Source organism: Vulpes lagopus, chromosome 11 (assembly GCF_018345385.1).
Source record: "Vulpes lagopus strain Blue_001 chromosome 11, ASM1834538v1, whole genome shotgun sequence".
In the NCBI taxonomy this organism is placed as follows: domain Eukaryota; kingdom Metazoa; phylum Chordata; class Mammalia; order Carnivora; family Canidae; genus Vulpes; species Vulpes lagopus.
In genome coordinates this window covers 52980857-52998138 of record NC_054834.1, presented here as the reverse complement: position 1 = coordinate 52998138, position 17282 = coordinate 52980857, and the positions used below count along the sequence as shown (strand labels likewise).

Here is a 17282-nt window from a genome sequence, read left to right as displayed (position 1 = left end):
AAGACACACAGTCATAAGTCTTAGAGCAAGGAGTCAGTGCCCCCACCTGCTGCCTCATGGCCTCTCGCTAAGGAGGTAGAAATGCTACCAATGGATGCTGCGCTACAGGCGGTGCATGTGTTCATGCGTACGGCACGACTGGCTGGTGGACGACAGGGCAAGGAGGGAGCACTGGGAGTATTTCTGTAGGAGAACCCCTTTTCCAGATCTGCCTTCGAGTCACCCCTACCCTTACAAAATCTTCGGCCCATAAAGTAGAACTGAAGGAGGAGGCACTCACAAGAGAAGTGAATCCCAAGGAGAGTCATCTCTGGTGTCAAGCTGGGAACACGAAGGCTGTTTCTCAGCTGCCAAAGACAAACATACCAGAAATTTGCAAATATGACTCAGTGACTGTGTCTTTCCTACTATACTGCAGCCTGTTTTTTTTTTTTTTTTTTTTTTTAAATTCAGTAGTGGTTTGCAGGAGCTGGGCTTCCCACAAGTTGCGCGTGCTAGCAAAGCCAGTCGTTGCTGTGATTGGATTTGACAGTGTATAATGAGCCACTTCACATTAGCTGCTGTTGTAGTGTTCAGCATATTGTGGGAAAAGATTTAGCATGAATCATCACCCACCTAGCTCTCCACTGTGGTCTCTAATCTGTAAACAGGCAATGTGTTTGCCAATCTAAAATAAATAAATAAATAAATACAAAATAAAAAAATATATATATGTAAAGAAAAGCATCCATTAGAACAATTCAGCACATTTCTGGATCTGCTGCCACCACCATCACCACAGACAACACTGGTGACAATATTTATTGAATTGCCACTGTATTTTAACATTCTCCTGGGCAGAGGGCCAAGGCAGCTATTTTAACCACTGGCCGTTTGGAACAATGCATTTTTTCATGCCAATGAGTCCGAAGGCCTATAGCCTACACTTGATTCTGACTTAGATGCATAACCTTCAATAGGTCACATTTTCTCTCTGATCCAGCATCTTAATCAAAACCGCCTCAGGAGTTCAAATGAGATAAAGTATTTTGAAGATGGGTAGGGAGTAGTTAAATAGAACACACCCAATTACCAAAGTCAAATGGGACGTTAAGAGTTTGACATAGGCATCGGCTGTACACTCGAGTTGTGTCTTTGTCCACATCCCAAAACAAAAGAGATAGTGTCTCCTCCTCCTATGCACCCCAATTCCCAACCTCTCGCCCCGGCCCCACACACATACTCCTATGGCAATGACAGATTAAAAATTAGATTCTGAGCTTGAGGGCCACACAGTGTTTGGGGCAAACATGGAGGGAGAGCACAAAGCACAGTGAGGTCAACTATAGAATCTCTGATTCCCACAAACACAGATCTTTACAGCCGAAGCTTCGACATACAGTTGGTGCAAACTGCATAGAGAAGAAACCCTGAACAAATACGGATGGAAAAAACCCACACAATTAGTAATCAAGATCAAGGGACTGACATGGTATTGAAGCCACCACCGATTCCATCAGCAATGGGATTGGAAAGAACAGCAGGGAGGCAGGTGTTAAAATCTTCAAGGAATGAGGAGGAGTGAAGTGCGGGTCTGTTGGTGACTCCTACAAGGAGGTGTTAGCAGGTGGTACAGTCTGATGCTGTAAGCTTCAAAGCTGGGCACTTTACCGTGTTAGATGGTTCTGTTTGGAACAGATAATGTAAGTAAATGTGCGTCTCAGACTTCAAAGCAATATATCACTGGTGAGTATTATTATTATTACCACTTAAGTAAAATTGAATATACTTAAAAATTGTTTCAGAGGTGATCTGTGGGTTTTCCATTATTGGTTTTAAAAGATGTGGAACTCAACCTCATAGGTAGTTTCCCCAAACCTCCTGGTTTCAAGAACCCTTGAGATAGGAAATATGAAATGTGACTGACAAGTCAACACGTCGGGGATTTATAGTGATGTGAGAGCGAGGCATTGGGTAACAATTAGCATGTGTAGAGCGGGGAAAGAAGAGGTAGGAGGAGAAAACCATGTTCATGGCTAAATCAAGTAGCCAATTCTCAGTTCTCGTATCAGATGAAAATGCACAGCATTTGATGTAGTGACCACTCTGTCCTTTCCGAAACACTGTCTGCACTTGGCTCCTGGGAAACCACTCTCTCGATTCTCTATCTCCTTGGTTAATCTGCTCTACCTCCATCACTACTTGTGCCTTATCTGTCAGGCCACTACACCCTGGAGTGCATCAGGGTTGCACTTAGTGGACCCATTCTTTGTCTAGACTTCCTTTCCACGTGATCTCACAGTGGCTGTAAACACCATCTGCAGACAGACATCTCCAGTCTGTAACGCAGACTCGTATATACAACTGCTAACTCGAGACCTCCACATGGAGCCATCGGAAACCAATCTGTCCAAGACAAAACCCTTGATTCCAACTCAACCTCCATCCCCAGGAAAGATTTTACTAATAGCAACTCCAACCATTCGTTCATTCATTCAACAAAAAATGTTAAGCTCCTACCATATGCCAAGCATCGTTCCAGGGATCGTCCTCCTAGTAGTTGAGGCCAATGTCCCCTTGAATCTCCACGTGTTCCACCTCATCCCCACTATTGCCTCATGTTACCTCTACACCCAGTCCTGTCACCTTTACGTCCTATTGCCTATACATTAGAAATCATGTGTATGGAGTCTCGTCACCTCCACCACTAGTGGAGTGCAATCTTAGTGCATTCTCTAGCTGCATAAGTGAGTTATTCCAATAGCCTGGTCCAATGTCTGGTATCTTTGCTTCTATGTGTGCGTCTCCTCACTTTTTTCCTCCACACAGTGGAGAGATCCTGTCAGAATGAGAGTCAGATCACATTCATTCTTCTGTTCGATGCTCAAAGGCCTCTTATGTCACTCAGAGTAACATCAAGGTGTTTCCAGTAGCCTATGAGGCCATTTATATTTTTGTTCCATAGCCCTCCTACATCTTTGATCTTATCCTGTTACCACTCTTGCTCTTACTCCCTCCACTCTGGCCACGCCGGTTCTACCCTGTTCCTCCAGTACGCCAAGCACATCTGCTACCTTAGAAAACTTGCAGTTGCTGTTCCTTCTGTTTGGAACATTCTTCATCCAAACAGACCTGTAGCCTTGCATGCATATGACCATGGTACCACCTTTCATCCAAATACCTACACGCTTTGCTTCTTTACTTCTTCCAGGTCAGAGAGGCCATCCTTGGCTATGCTGCCTAGAACATAATTGCCCTTCCCCTATTGCTCTCTCTTCCCTTATTTGGTTTTCTTTTTCTTCACTGTCCTTCTCACAACTAGAGATAATGCAAATGTATGCATTTCTGCCTTCTCCAACACTGTGAGGTCCCAGAACATGGAGTTTATGTGATTTGCTTATGGATGGAGCCCCATCCGCAGTCCAGTTTTACAGATGAAGAGACTAAAGCTTACTAGAGAAGTTGAGTGCCTCTCTGAGAGCTTCCCTGGAGAAAATGGAGATTATGTAGCAGGGAAGGGAGTGCAAAGATGGAGAGGGTAATGAATCCTGGATCAGGCATGTGATAGGGCCCAGATGTTAAGTAGATGTAGCAACTCTGTGACTTAGGCCCATTCTATCATCTTTTTTAGACTGCAATTCCTCCATCTGTAAAGTTCAGGGTCAACTTCAGAAGGTTATTCCAAACATGAAATGAGGTGACGCCCATAAACCAATAAGCTGGGCACATCATAAGCTCTTGGATAGCAGGAATGATTATTGTTATCTGAGAGAGTTTCATTCATTGCATATTAAATACTTCTCTACTGACCTGAGGAGTCACTAAACAAGTCACCCACTTTTATAAAATGATTATTTGGGGCTGAACGTGCTACTTATCCCCAAATACATGATCAGGCCTGGACACGGTAAAATATACCACCTTGATCTTTCACATAGCACCATCAACATAAGATTGGCAACAAGAAAGATGGTAATGAGAATCTTACTTTTTGCTTATATTGTACATTACAGATTCGAAAATCCTTTCATATTCATTATCCCATCTGACCTTCACAATTATAGGATGTAGGCAGAAGAGATTATATTTTTCCACTTTGCAGATGAAAATGTTAGTGTATAAGGAGGTTAAGTAATGTGTGGTCATATTTATTTATTTTTAAAAAATATATTTTATATTTTATTTATTCATGAGAGAGAGAGACAGAGACAGAGACAGAGACAAAGACACAGGCAGAGGGAGAAACAGGCTCCATGCAGGGAGCCCGGCGTGGGACTCGATCCCGAGACTCCAGGATCATGTCCTGAGCCGAAGGCAGTGGCACTAAACCACTGAGCCACGCGGGCTGCCCAATGTGGTCATATTTAAAAGGAGAAAGACTGATACGTGAAAACAGTTAATACAAGAAGTTAAATATTTAGAGCTCTAGGCTAGTGCCTTGCCCAGTACATAATCTTTTACTGTGAACAAGTTAAGGGATGGAAGGAGGTACTTTTGTCATTCATTGTTCCTAGGTTCCCTAAAGTTGTAGGAACTTTTGTGTGTGTGTGTGTGTGTGTGTGTGTGTGTGTGTGTGTGTTTAGAGAGAGATAGAAGAGGGGCAGAGGGTGAGGGAGACTCTTAAGCAGACTCCACACCCAGTGTGGAGCCTGATGCGGAACTCAATCTCACCACCCCCAGATGATGACCTGAGCTGAGATCAAGGGTTGGACGCTTAACCGACCAAGCCACCCAGATGCCCCACAACTTGCTTTTCTGTGTGCTTTTTAAACACATTGAACCATATGGATATAACAGAAAGAACACGTATTGAGCAATTATCAATGATTGTGTTAGACATCCGAGTTGTACTTGCCTACCCATGTGTCTTTCAGCATCAGTAGGCTCCATACCTTGTTACGACAGGTACTATATTCCAGTTTATGTGCATACATAATCCAGTTACTGCCATTTAGTGCCCAATAAATGTTTCTTCAATAAGCAAATGAAATAGCTTAGTTATATACAGAAAGAACCACCTGAAAGTACACCCTGAGTCTGAGTCACACAGTTCATCCATGTGATTAGAATGAAACACATAAAATTGGTATGTCCCAAATCAGAAACTGACAATGATTTCATAGGGTTCAAACTAAGAGTTTTCAGACAGATGGTGATTTTGGAAATGTTCAGTTTGCCAATCAAATTTCTGGGACTTATGGAGATCCTTTTCAGTTTACGTCTGGTTGTATAAACTTTCATGTACCAACCAAGAGAAAAACAGCCAATAATTTTGTTTCAATGGAAAGTCTTCTAGCTTCAGACATTCAATATGTAGGACAGTAATTACAGACAAAACCAGAATAAGCACAGTCAGTACCAAGTTATAAAGGGTTCATTTTCTATTGATTACCTATAGGGGGTCCACAGGCACAGGGCAGAGAAGACACTTGCTCTGACACAGCCTTAAAATCCAATTGTGAAGCCATTTGTACATCAGGGAAAATTTGGGTGTCCATGTGGTTTTCTCTTAACAAAGCTGCTCAAATATTATTAATTTTCAATAGTTCTATTCTGACTTGCTCCTTTGTCATCTGACTTGCCCACAGAGAGAATTAACCACTTATTTATCATTTTTTTTCCATAGCGCTCTTCATTATACCACTTATCACCATGTGAGAACCAACACTGTATCCTATTAATCAACTGCCACTGCAGAACTCTGCGCTGGGCATACGCAGAAAATAATTTTAAATTAGAGTGAAGTGAGCATCTGAAATATAGACATGGGTGAAAATACATATGCTGTTTAAATATCTCTTTAGCTGCAACGGTACCCTAGTTTAACAACAGGGATCAGGATATGTGGGTACACGAGATGGTACAACAAAAGTGTCTTGATTTTCAAATAACCGCACCCAGTCAACCTCCTGCTCTAACCGATCTAAATCTATGGTCGGAAAGGACATGTGATAGCTGTGGTCTGTGTAAATGTGACGTTTATCTTCATGAAGAATGGATCAGGACTGGCACAGTCATGAATGACTTATCCCATCTCTCCTCACAAGTGAAGATAGATGACACAAAATATCAACCACCATGCATTATATATATTTATTTCACATTTACTCCTCCAGACACAAACATACAGGAGGCCTTTTCCTCAACCTTATTGTTTTTCATTTTCCAAATATACAGCTAACAGTAACAACAGAGAACCTCTGGGAAAGTCAGAGGCAATGAAAAATGCTGAAATGACTTCTATAGGACAAGCTATATCCTGCGAGATGTAACATCAATACACCTTATCTCTGAGCACTCTAGAACAGCTGCGAGCCTTCAAGTAGGATTTCCATAGTTTTCTGGCTGCTATCATTAGGCTAATGTTATGAGAAAATCGCAAAGACCCTCCAAAGATACTGCACTAGTTTACTCTCCTACTTGCGGAAAATTCGTGAAGATGGTGGTTCTAACAGAGTAGCTTCTAATACCTCCTGGTCATATAGCAGTCCTTTTGGTTTACTGTATTCTCAGATGATATTCATTATCCTCAGGATACATGCATTCCTCAATTTCTGAGTTGGATTAGGATGACCTCATTAGGCTTCTTAAATTGCTGGTAAAGTGGACAGAACACAAAAGGCTGAATAATGGCATCATCAGGGATGCTCTCCCCTCCCAGCCCTCATGGCTAGATAATGTGGGTGCTCAGTGTCTGCCTACTTTTGGATATGGCCTTTTTATGTTCCAGGGCTGCAGTACCATTGAGAACATGTGGGATCATTTTAAGTTATTGCATTCAAACTTGAACCTAATATGAAGCTAGCCTTGCTGGGAAAGGATCTAGCCCCTTTGATCTAGTTCACTAGAAAATTACATCTGGATTATCAGAAAGCCAAGTCTCCTTCCTGCCAGAGCAGTTGACAGTTGCAGTTTTTTGCTTCCTATTGCCTGACTTTTCCCCATTGTTGTTAGTCCCTCCTTCCAGTTCATGGTAGGCAATGGACTCTCCCTATAGGTAGAACAAATCCTGGCCATGTTCTGTAGCCTCACTCTCACACTCAGCCTCATGACATCATTGTTCTAGATTTAGCCCTGATATTCTGCTCCAATAGCTTTTGCAGAGATATACTACTTTGGGAAATAGCACCAATTTAGTGCCAAGACCGTGCCCCCATATGTATTTGCGATCTCTTATGGGATTCCTGTCCTCTTTTATAAGTCTAAGTCTTTTGTAGTATAACATAACCCAAATCCCAGGACCTCAATGACTAAGGACTTGGTTTGTTTCTTAAATTCCTAGATATTGGACATTATCACCCTCATCCCCATCAGATTCGATAGCCTCTTGGTATGCATCTCATTTGACATTAATTGAATGCTTCCTGAATACCAGGGACTATTCTAGGCACTCAGGATTCTGTAGTGAGTCAGATAGTGAAGAGCATCTTTCATGGAGCTTCTTTCATGGAGCATCTAAGAGGGTAGACAGATAAACCAGAAAAGATCAGATAGAGATAAGTATTGAAATGAAAATAAAAGAGGGACGAGACAGGGAAAGGCTGAGGGGAAATATTATACAGATTTGGTCTAGCAAGATCACTTTGCAAAAGAAACGCTTAACTTCTATAATGGCAAGAAAGAACTCAAAGACAAAAAGATCTAGAAGAAAATATTCCAGGCAGAGAAGGCAGCTAATTTAAAGGCTCCAAGTTTGAGGGAGGGCTAGGCCTAAATGTTTGTGTCCTCCGTCAAATCCATAGGTTAAATCCCAATGCCCAATGTGGTGGTATTAGGATGTGAGGCCTTTGGGAGAGGTGTTGAGGTCATTAGGGTGAAGTCTTCATGAATGCTGGCTCCTGATCTCTGATTTCATGCCTCCAGAGCTATGAGAAATACATTGCTGTTCCTTATAAGCTACCTGGTCTGCGGTGTCTTGTTCCAGCAGGCCAGGGAGATGAAGACGGGAAGCGTATTCTACTTAAAGAATGGCAAGGGGTGAATTAGGCTAGTCCAATAGGACGAGAGTAGGCGTGCATCAGGGGAGGAGATGTGGATGGAGAGTGTGTTACTTTCCTTTGGTTTCCACAATAATTATCACAGTTTGATGGCTTAACACAACAGAAATCGATTCTCTCTCAGTTATGGAGGCCAGAAGCCTGAAATTGAGATGCCAGCAGGACTCCCCAGAGACTGTAGGGGAGAATTTGTCCTTTCCAGCTCTGGTGGCTCTGGGTTTTCCTTAGTTTGTGGACACATACTCCAATCTGCCTCAGCCTCCACACGGCCCTCTCCTCCATAGGTCTCTCCCATGGGTGGTCTCTTACCAGGACAATGGCCATTGTATACAGACCCATCTGGACAATCCAGATGTTCCCAGCTCAAGGGCCTCAATTTAATTACAAATGGAAAGAAAATTTCCCAAATAAGGTCACATCCACAGGTTCTGGGGGGTTGGGTGGGGACTTATCTTTTAGGGAGCCACCATTCAATCCACTACAGAGTTAGGCCTGGCAGCCTGGGAAAAACAATTTCTTTGCATTCTGTGTGCAATGACAAGCTGTCACAGAGTTTCACACTGGGGAATAATATAGTCCAATTTAGACTTTTAAACTATCGCTCTGGCGATGTGTGAGAACTGATGGAGGGGTCCATCGTAGATGAGTAGTGCCTGTGAGAGCGGCTTGATCTTGAGTGGCAGCAGCAAGAACGGAGAGAATTAGAAAATTAACGACTGTTTCTGGAGCAGCATCAAGAATATCTGCTTAGGGATTACATACGGGGATGGTGGTAAAAGAAACCAAAAAACCACCATCTGCCACCTACCCAATACAGCTGGCCAAATATCATCTGCTCCAGAACTCCCCACTGCCATGCTCCATATGCCTGCAAGAGTATTGGAGTGAAGGGATCACCTCCACTTCCCTTGCTCTCCTTACATCCTTGAAAATATTATCCTTTCCGTTAGCCTAGGCCTCGTCCTAGTTCCTACGGCTGGTGGTGCTTTGTCTAACTTTACTCCAGGAGTCTGCCCTTCTCAGTGACCAATCTCATTGTAAAACGAGGCTGTTCCAATTCTTTCTCATTCCAAGGCAGTTCCCAGGGGCATCCAAGCAGAACGTAACTGAGTGACTTGGTTACACCCTGAAAATGGCACACCATTCAAGTCCTACCCCCGCGTGCATCCTCTTCAGGACAAGGCAACTGAAAACTCTCTGGCCATAGGTCTGACAAAGTTTCAGAGCCTAACTAGACAACAATTACTATGTCAGTGGCCTGAGTGTGTTCTGTACCTGGATCTCTACAGAACTATTGCTTCTCAATTGTCTCTTTACTTTAGGGACCTCTCCTGAATACACAAAGAGATTGGCTTCATAAAAATAACACCGATTAGTTATGTTTTTTCTGAAGAAATTATGATTTCAAGTCAAGTATAATTTATCTCCTTCAATAATGCAAGTCAAGTGTAATCTACCTCCTTCATTAGACCAAAGTTCTGATAGAGCAGAGTCTTTTAAAATGTTCTGAGTAGTTCACTAAAGGTAGAGACGGCTGTGTGCTATCGTTTGTAAATTGAAGACCCTTGATAAAGGCCAAAGTTTCATCTTGAGCAAGCCATTTTATGGGAATGCGGCTGGCAGCCTAAGAAGGTACTGTTGGGTTCTAGGGGATGAATAAAGCAACATGAGATCCTTGTCATTATTCCCTGACCTTGGGCTGTTCCCCCATGAGCTGTTCCCATAAGACATTCCAGAGTGTCTGCGTAGTATTTCTTCTCGTAAGTGCTTAGTTTTAAATAAGCTCAACTTTTCAGAATGATTGCAACTTCCAGTTTTGATTTCAAAATTCCATTTATCTGTAGCTGTATTTTCAATTTATCAATTATGGCATGTAATTTGTCCTTTTGTCCTTTAAACGCAAAGTATATTGTAGGATTTGGTATTCCAAAACCAACAGTATTTAGAAAGTCTTATTAGAGCGAGAACTTGAAACATTCCGAGAAAATACAGGCCCACCTCGGAGACACTGCAGGTTCAGCTCCAGACAACCACGATGAAGCAAGGGATAAGATGAAGTGCATCAAAAGAATTGTTGGCTACTCAGTACATGGAAAAGTTATGTTTTACTACCCTTTTAGTCTGGGTAGTGTGCAATATCATGGTCTAAACAATATGCATGCCTTAATTTAAAATATGTTATTGCTAAAAAATGCTAACTATATTTGAGCTCTCCGTGAGTTGTAATCATTGATCAAAGATGCTCATAGCAAATATAATAACAAAAAGGTCTGAAATAGTGTGAGAATCACCAAAATGCCACAGCCACAAAATTAGCAAATGTGATTGGAAAAAATGACATCAACAGACCCTCCTGATTGAGGGTTGCACAAACCTTCGATTTGGAAAAACAAACCAAAACCCAAACCAAAAGGAAACAAACAAAATTCCTCAGTATCTGCAAAGTGCAATAAAACAGAGCACAATAAAATGGGACATGCCTGTACACTCCCAGGCATGTGAACATTTGGCAAGGGTGAACAGAGGCGCTGCTGCTTTCTGGCTCTGGATTAGAGCATCTGTGCATCTGAAAGGCCTTTAATGTAACCCAATGTAATCCAAAATGGAAATTCTATAGAAATACAGGTCACCAACCTAATATCCATCAGCATGTGGAAAAAATGTTGTAGATGCTTACACTGACGTTTAGTTCTATTCATAGGTTGGGTTTGTTTAGATGAGAGCTGTTGTCCTCATCCTGAAGCCTGCCTCAAGTCAACTGTGGGTTAAGAGTAGAGATATGAGAGAGAGAGAGAGAGAGAGAAGCAAACCTCCTAGATGATGAATATTCATCACTTTACTCATTCATTTACTCATTAACTAATTATTTTGTTATCTTTGAGTCACCTAAACCTCACTGAGCATAAAATGATTTAGTGGGAATTGGGCAGACAGTGGAGTTGGGTGGATCTTAATTATGCTGCGATGCGAGAGCACAGTCCCTACGTCTGCATAAAGGGAAAATCCCCTTGCAGATGGAAATTTGGTCATTGATTTTTTTTTTTTCACACTCCAGAGTCTGAAATCCTCCTCCCATTGTCACTGCCTGGAGAATCCTGATCAGGAATGAAAGTCTCAGATGTCGGGGAGAATTTTCAAATTGGAGTTAGAGAAGCCATTCCCAGGTTAATGAGCACAGAGCAGCAGGCATTTTGAGGAGTTTATTTGGAGAAAGGAAACGTCTGCAGAAATCAAGTGATTAAGATGTGATACTCAAAGCGAACTCTGAGCGATCTCATTAGCAGAGACTAAGAATAGTCTACAAATGTAATAAGAGCCCTGATACAAGGTCACAAACATCCCAGTGCAGGCCAGCTGTGTGGGACCCAGTGAAGAGGAAGATGGAGAACCTGACTGGACCAGATCAGGAAATCTCTCCTAGGACAGAGCAGCATTTCTTCTCCAGTCCCAAGGGAGGAAGAACCAGAAATGCAAATGAAACTTTCCACTGCATAGTAGGATGCAGTGCATAATATGTATGCATATTATGTATGTATATATATATTAATGCTAATATGTATGCATAATATGCATAATATGTATGTGTATATATATTAAAATATGTACACTTTTGGGGGGGCTGTCAGTCAGTTAAGCATCTTCCTTCGGCTCAGGTCATGATCCTGGGGTCCTGAGATGGAGCCTCCCTGGTCGTGGGTGTTTATGTTTTAACTCCATGATATAGATTCAATTATTACCAATTAACTTATTTTTTTAAAGATTTTATTTATTTATTTGAGAGAGAGAGAGAATGAGAGGCAGAGAGGGAGAATGAACAGGGGCCACTAGTGTATCCCTATTCCCAATTAATTTAAATAACCTACAAATATTACGAAAAATACCAATTTTACGAATTAACTTACAAATATTACAAAAAATACGAATGTCACTTTCTCACAATCTTCTTCAGAAACTTCCCTAAAAGAACCCTTTACTCACCTGCACACAGTGACTCATCGCCTTTCTCTGATATTACATTATTTACTTATCTTTCTCTTTCTAAAACTACATTCCTGCCTTCAGAAGAATATAACCTTCATGAGTAGGGGGGAATTATATAACGTTCACGATCTTATTTCCTGAGGCTACAATAATGTTTGGCACATGATAAGTCACTCAAATAATTATTAAATGAAAAAAAAATGAAGAACCTTTTTTTATGTCTTCATAAAATCACTACCTAAACTGTACCTCTCTCTACTGTTAGAAGAATAGGAATATTGAAATGGAGGTTTGGGCTAAGGAACCAAGACACAGTAGATGATATATTCCAAAGAGGGCACACGTTTACAGTGGGGGCCGTCATATGTTTGCACAGCTCAGAACTTCTTATACAGAGCAAAGCCATCAGTGAACCGAGAAAGCTCATGACGGGGATTTCTCTGGCGAGAGCCATGCAGTGAGTCCCACTCCTAAAGAAAGTGGCAAGTAGTCTCTACACCCTAACCCTCAGCTTAGTGAGAGAAGGACTCCAGGAAGATCATTAGAGGATTTTTGGAGGTTCCTGTCAGTGGGTTATGACTTACAGTCACCAATTCCAAGACCAATTCCCAAAAGAGCTCCAAGGATTCCTATCCCTTACCTCAAGACTAAGGATAGGGGTGTGATAGCAGAGCGGAATATATAATATAACCATAGGAGGGTGGTGTCTAAATCCCATCTGAAAAAATCTCAAAAGCAGGAGACCAAATGTTGGTCACACATATGAGGGAGTTGATGAGAGAATCTTGAAGATATTTTAGATTCTGTGTAAAAGGGTGGCTTGAAGAAGTAAACAGCCTACCAGAGGGAATCTGAAAGTATTTATGCACATCTAGCTGCTGACAGAGTAAGTGATATGTCAGGGAAGAGGACTTCACTCTCAGCAAGGCAAATTTGGGAGGAGTCAGAGAAGGGGAAGGTCACCAAAGAACACAAGCACAGGGAAGTTTACCCTGAGAAAGTCAGTTTCAAACATCTGGTAAACCCAAAGATGCTGATGTCAACTCAAGACAGTGCCAGGCAAGGAAAAGCTATTCCACACAACACTTTACCTGTTTTCCCTGATTATGATAACAGGTAAGAGTCAGAATTAGGGGTAGGCAGATGGGAGAAGATAAATAATAGAAGGTTCTATACAATACAGAGAAGAACCCAGTCATGTCCATTCCCCAGTCTGTGATAATCAGGCTCCCTATCTGAAATCAGGCCTAGGTTGAGGAAGGCAGGAATCTTAATACCGAAATAAGTTCAAAGTTTTGAATATTATATAATTTGGATATGTTAATTACATGCCATAGTGCCTTACATTATATACACATTTCCAGAATGTTCTCATCTAGGAGCAGAAGCCAAACTGGTTCCATTGAGTAAATTTTAAATGTGAGAGGAAAATCAAATTGCCTTGTAATTACATCCATAGTTTGTATTCCTTCAAAATAATAGTTACAATAATTTTACTGATTTCAAAATCACAGGGGGTCCACATTATGAACTTTCAGATATGAATTCCCTATCAAATTCTACATTTTTAAATTTTAACCTTACTTCCATCAGATTTTCTTCACATTTTGCTAATGATCAATAATGAAGATAGTGGCAGTTAAGTAAATAATTAACTTGAGAATCAGGCTCCCAAATTGACACATATAAATTATTTTGCAACCAGCAACAAACAACTGCCAATATTTAAATATTTTTAAAGAATCTGGTATTTATAAAAGAGCTCATGACAGAAGGGTACATTCAGGAGTTTTTTGTGGGTTTTGTTGTTGTTGTTTGTTTGCTTTTTTAAAATTAGAAGCAATAGGTCTTTCCATATTGTCTGGAAACAAATCTACTCTACAGAACAATTTAAAGAACCTGGAATAATGAGATAAAATATCTATGTATACGTGTGTGGATGTGAGATGGGGTAAAATACATAGGACACAGAGCTTAGGAAAATATAAAACAATGAATGCTTTTGGTGAAAAATAAGGCATTGAAAGGAACCTCTCCCAAGGATACTACTTAGCCTCAATGGGTCTTTGTGAGTTCTCATGTTTGTATAAAATAGTAGACCAGAAAGAATTGTGTTTGGTTGCCCAGATTTCCCCTTTGCTTCACTCTTTTTTATGGGAGTGTTTGAAACTTCAATATCCTGTAATAAAGAATAATCAATTGACCTGACTGGTCAAAAAGTTGAAAAATAGCCAAGTTGCATATCTATCCCAACTAGTATTTGTGTCTTTTGGAATCTTTAAGAAAAATACAATTTAGGGCAGCCCAGGTGGCTCAGCGGTTTAGCGCCGCCTTCAGCCCAGGGCCTGATCCTGGAGACCCTGGATCGAGTCCCACGTTGGGCTCTCTGCATGGACCCTGCTTCTCCCTCTGCTTGTGTCTCTGCCTCTCTCTCTCTCTCTCTCTCTCTCTGGGTCTCTCATGAAAAAATAAATAAAATCTTAAAAAAAATAAAAATGCAATTTAAAAGCATTATTAATAGAAAAAAACCCCACAAACACTAACATTCTAATTTATGTGGACAAAATTCACCCTAAATAGAAGTCTTTTGTTGCAACTCATATGTCCTCATACCAACCAATTTGAAAATATTGCCACATATTCTATGCTCTGTCCAGAGCTACAGAGACAAAAGCAATTAGGGTTGTGATCGGTTTTGCTCCTTTCTCATTATTGACTTGGAATCCTAGAAACCATTACTGATGGTGAGGAAGAGAAACGGGGAAGCAAAGCAAAGGTAGTATTTTTACCCTCACACTTGTCCCTCGAGACCAGAAAAACACTATAAAGATAAATTTGGCTAAGAACTCAATATTTTAAATATTCATGAATGAGTGCAAGGGGACAAAGGGTCATATTCATCGTTCCAATTATTTAAGTTCTTACTCATCTTCATCTTTTTTATTATCTGGAGAATTGGTCCCCCCCAAAAACAAAAAACAAAAACAAAAACAAAAACAAACCTGACCACTTATTGTACCAGATGTCATTCCAAGTCCCCAGTTTTTTTGTCTCCTCTCCAAGGGACCCAGTCTATTGGACTTTCATTAGCTCATAAACATCCCATGTGCAAATGCTCTACCCCTTTGCTTTCCTTTTGGCATTTCCTTTGGTGGAGAGGTTAAAGGAAAAGTGATTCTAATTTTTTTTTTTTTTTTTTGGCACAGAACTAGAAAAAGACACCAATGGAATGGATTAAAAAAAAATTGCTTCCTTAAGGCCCAGGGTAATAGGGAGAGCAACTTGTTTGAATATATCTGCTGTCTCTTGAAGATGAAAACGTCTTGCCATTATTCTGGCAGCTAGCAGGTTGCTCTGTAATCATGCCTTTGTGTGAGTACCAAGCTTCTGGAAGGAACCGGCAAGGGTTTTATCATCTTTGTAGCCACAAGTTCCTCTGCTAATTTCCTTGTTTTCTTAGGTTTGAGAGTGCCAAGTACTATACCGAGCTCCTTATGTAAGATATGTCAGTCCGTCCACTTCAATGACAAAGAAATAGTGACTTCATAAGATTAATCGCTTCGGCCAAAGCTGTAAGTGGGGAATCCCACTTGCTTGTCCAGGCTGTCCAAATTCAAAGATGAGGCACTTTAACCTGTATTTTTTAAGTCCTACTCAGAAAGAAAGGCTTCGACAATCTTTACGTGATCATTTTCATGAAACAGGATTGAACTCCCAACTTCCCCCATAGACTTTCTGGATGAGATGTTCTCATTTGCCATCTCACCCCATCTACAAGCTTCATTATCCCTCTAATCACGTCCACTACCTATCTCTTCTGTCTTTTGTCTTCAATTATAGTTTTGTTAAAGGGCAGCAACCATATTGCACCTAGTCTTGATTAAGCAGGCATGCCATTTGTCAGGGAGCCAAGCAAGAAAAGTCCTTATAGTGGTCCCCTTAAGCCACTGCTTGGCATGTTTCCCAGAAAGCACAGTGCATCTTATCCATACCCAATCCACCATACCATGTGCAAGAACATTTATTCCCATTAAAGTTTCAGATCTATTTTTAACCAAATTTTATAATACAGCCCAGAGAGAATGATAGTTTCACATTATCCTGAAGGTTTGATTTTAATAAGGATTGGCCATCTCTCAGAGGGTTTAGAACAAAGTGTGCAGCATTTCAAAAGGAGTCACCACTTCCTTTGATGTTCTAAATCTCTTCTGATTCATACTGGAGGTGAGAGTAAGGGAATATAAAGTCCGCCTTAAAGAAATCACTGGGTTGTAACATATCTATGCTATAAAGACAAGTGACGGCAAGGTAGCAACTATATACATTGAACTGTGGCTGATTTCAGTTCTATGGTAGGATGTGAAATTAAAAGAAATTATATATGAATGCTTATATCTATATATGTGTGAATATGTGTATGTTCTGAAATTCAACATGTTATTATATGTAAATTGGACTGTACGTTGCCCCTAGAGTTAATATATCTTATGAATAGAAATTGCTTATAATAGCATAACAGCAATTATGGTTACCTGGTTAGAAGTACCAAGTAAAAGAAAACTTTCAAGCCATGTGCGGTGGGCCCGACTCTAAGATGACCCCAAACCACACCATCGTGTACTCTCCCCACCCTTTGAGCATGGGTAGGGCTTGTAACTTGCTTCCAAACAATGTAATATTATAAAAGTGCTGGGATAGTCACTGTCTTGATTGGAGTACATTATATGGCAAAGGTAGTAAGAGGTCATTCCTGTGATTACATGATGCTATGTAAGATCTGTCTTAGGAGACTGTAGCAGGAAACTCACCTGCTGGCCTTCAAGAACTAAGCTGCCATGTTGTAAAAGAGCCAAGTGGCAAGAGATTGTAAGTAGCCTTTAGTCACTGAGCATGTGGCCCAGCCGACAGCCAGAAATAAAACTAGGACCTCAGTCCTAAACTATAAGGAATTGAATCTTGCCAGTAATTACTTAAACTTAGAAAAGAACCCCACGCTCTACCTAGAGCATGGCCAATACTTGGATTGAAATCCTCTGAAAACCAGAACTGAAGACCTGGTCAAACAGGATCCAGAATCAAGTCCTGAGAAACTGAAACAATAAATATACATTGTTTAGAGCTAACATAGCTGAAGTAATTTAAAACACAGCAATAGAAAACTAATACATATAAATATATTTTCCCTCTTTATTTCCTGAAATTGTAGGGCCCATATTTCAATCACTAGCAAAAGTATCTCTTTCGATAATTCATCAGGATATGAGTAGAAAATGTTCTTCGGGGCGGGGGGGGGTGCGTAAAAAGACATCTTAAATTAGATATTGC

At 40.8% G+C, this 17282-nt stretch overlaps 1 protein-coding gene across 4 annotated transcripts in view; it reads right to left on the bottom strand.

Moving 5' to 3' along the window:
• Positions 1-17282, bottom strand: part of LRRC4C (leucine rich repeat containing 4C) — a 184004-nt gene that overhangs the window by 21658 nt on the left and 145064 nt on the right. For 2 of the 4 annotated variants that reach the window (XM_041773508.1, XM_041773507.1), the window contains exon 2: positions 281-347. The exons of the other annotated variants lie outside the window; for them this stretch is intronic. The gene's annotated coding sequence lies outside the window, so the exon portion shown is untranslated. The remainder of the gene's footprint in view (positions 1-280; positions 348-17282) is intronic. 4 annotated transcript variants of the gene reach the window in all.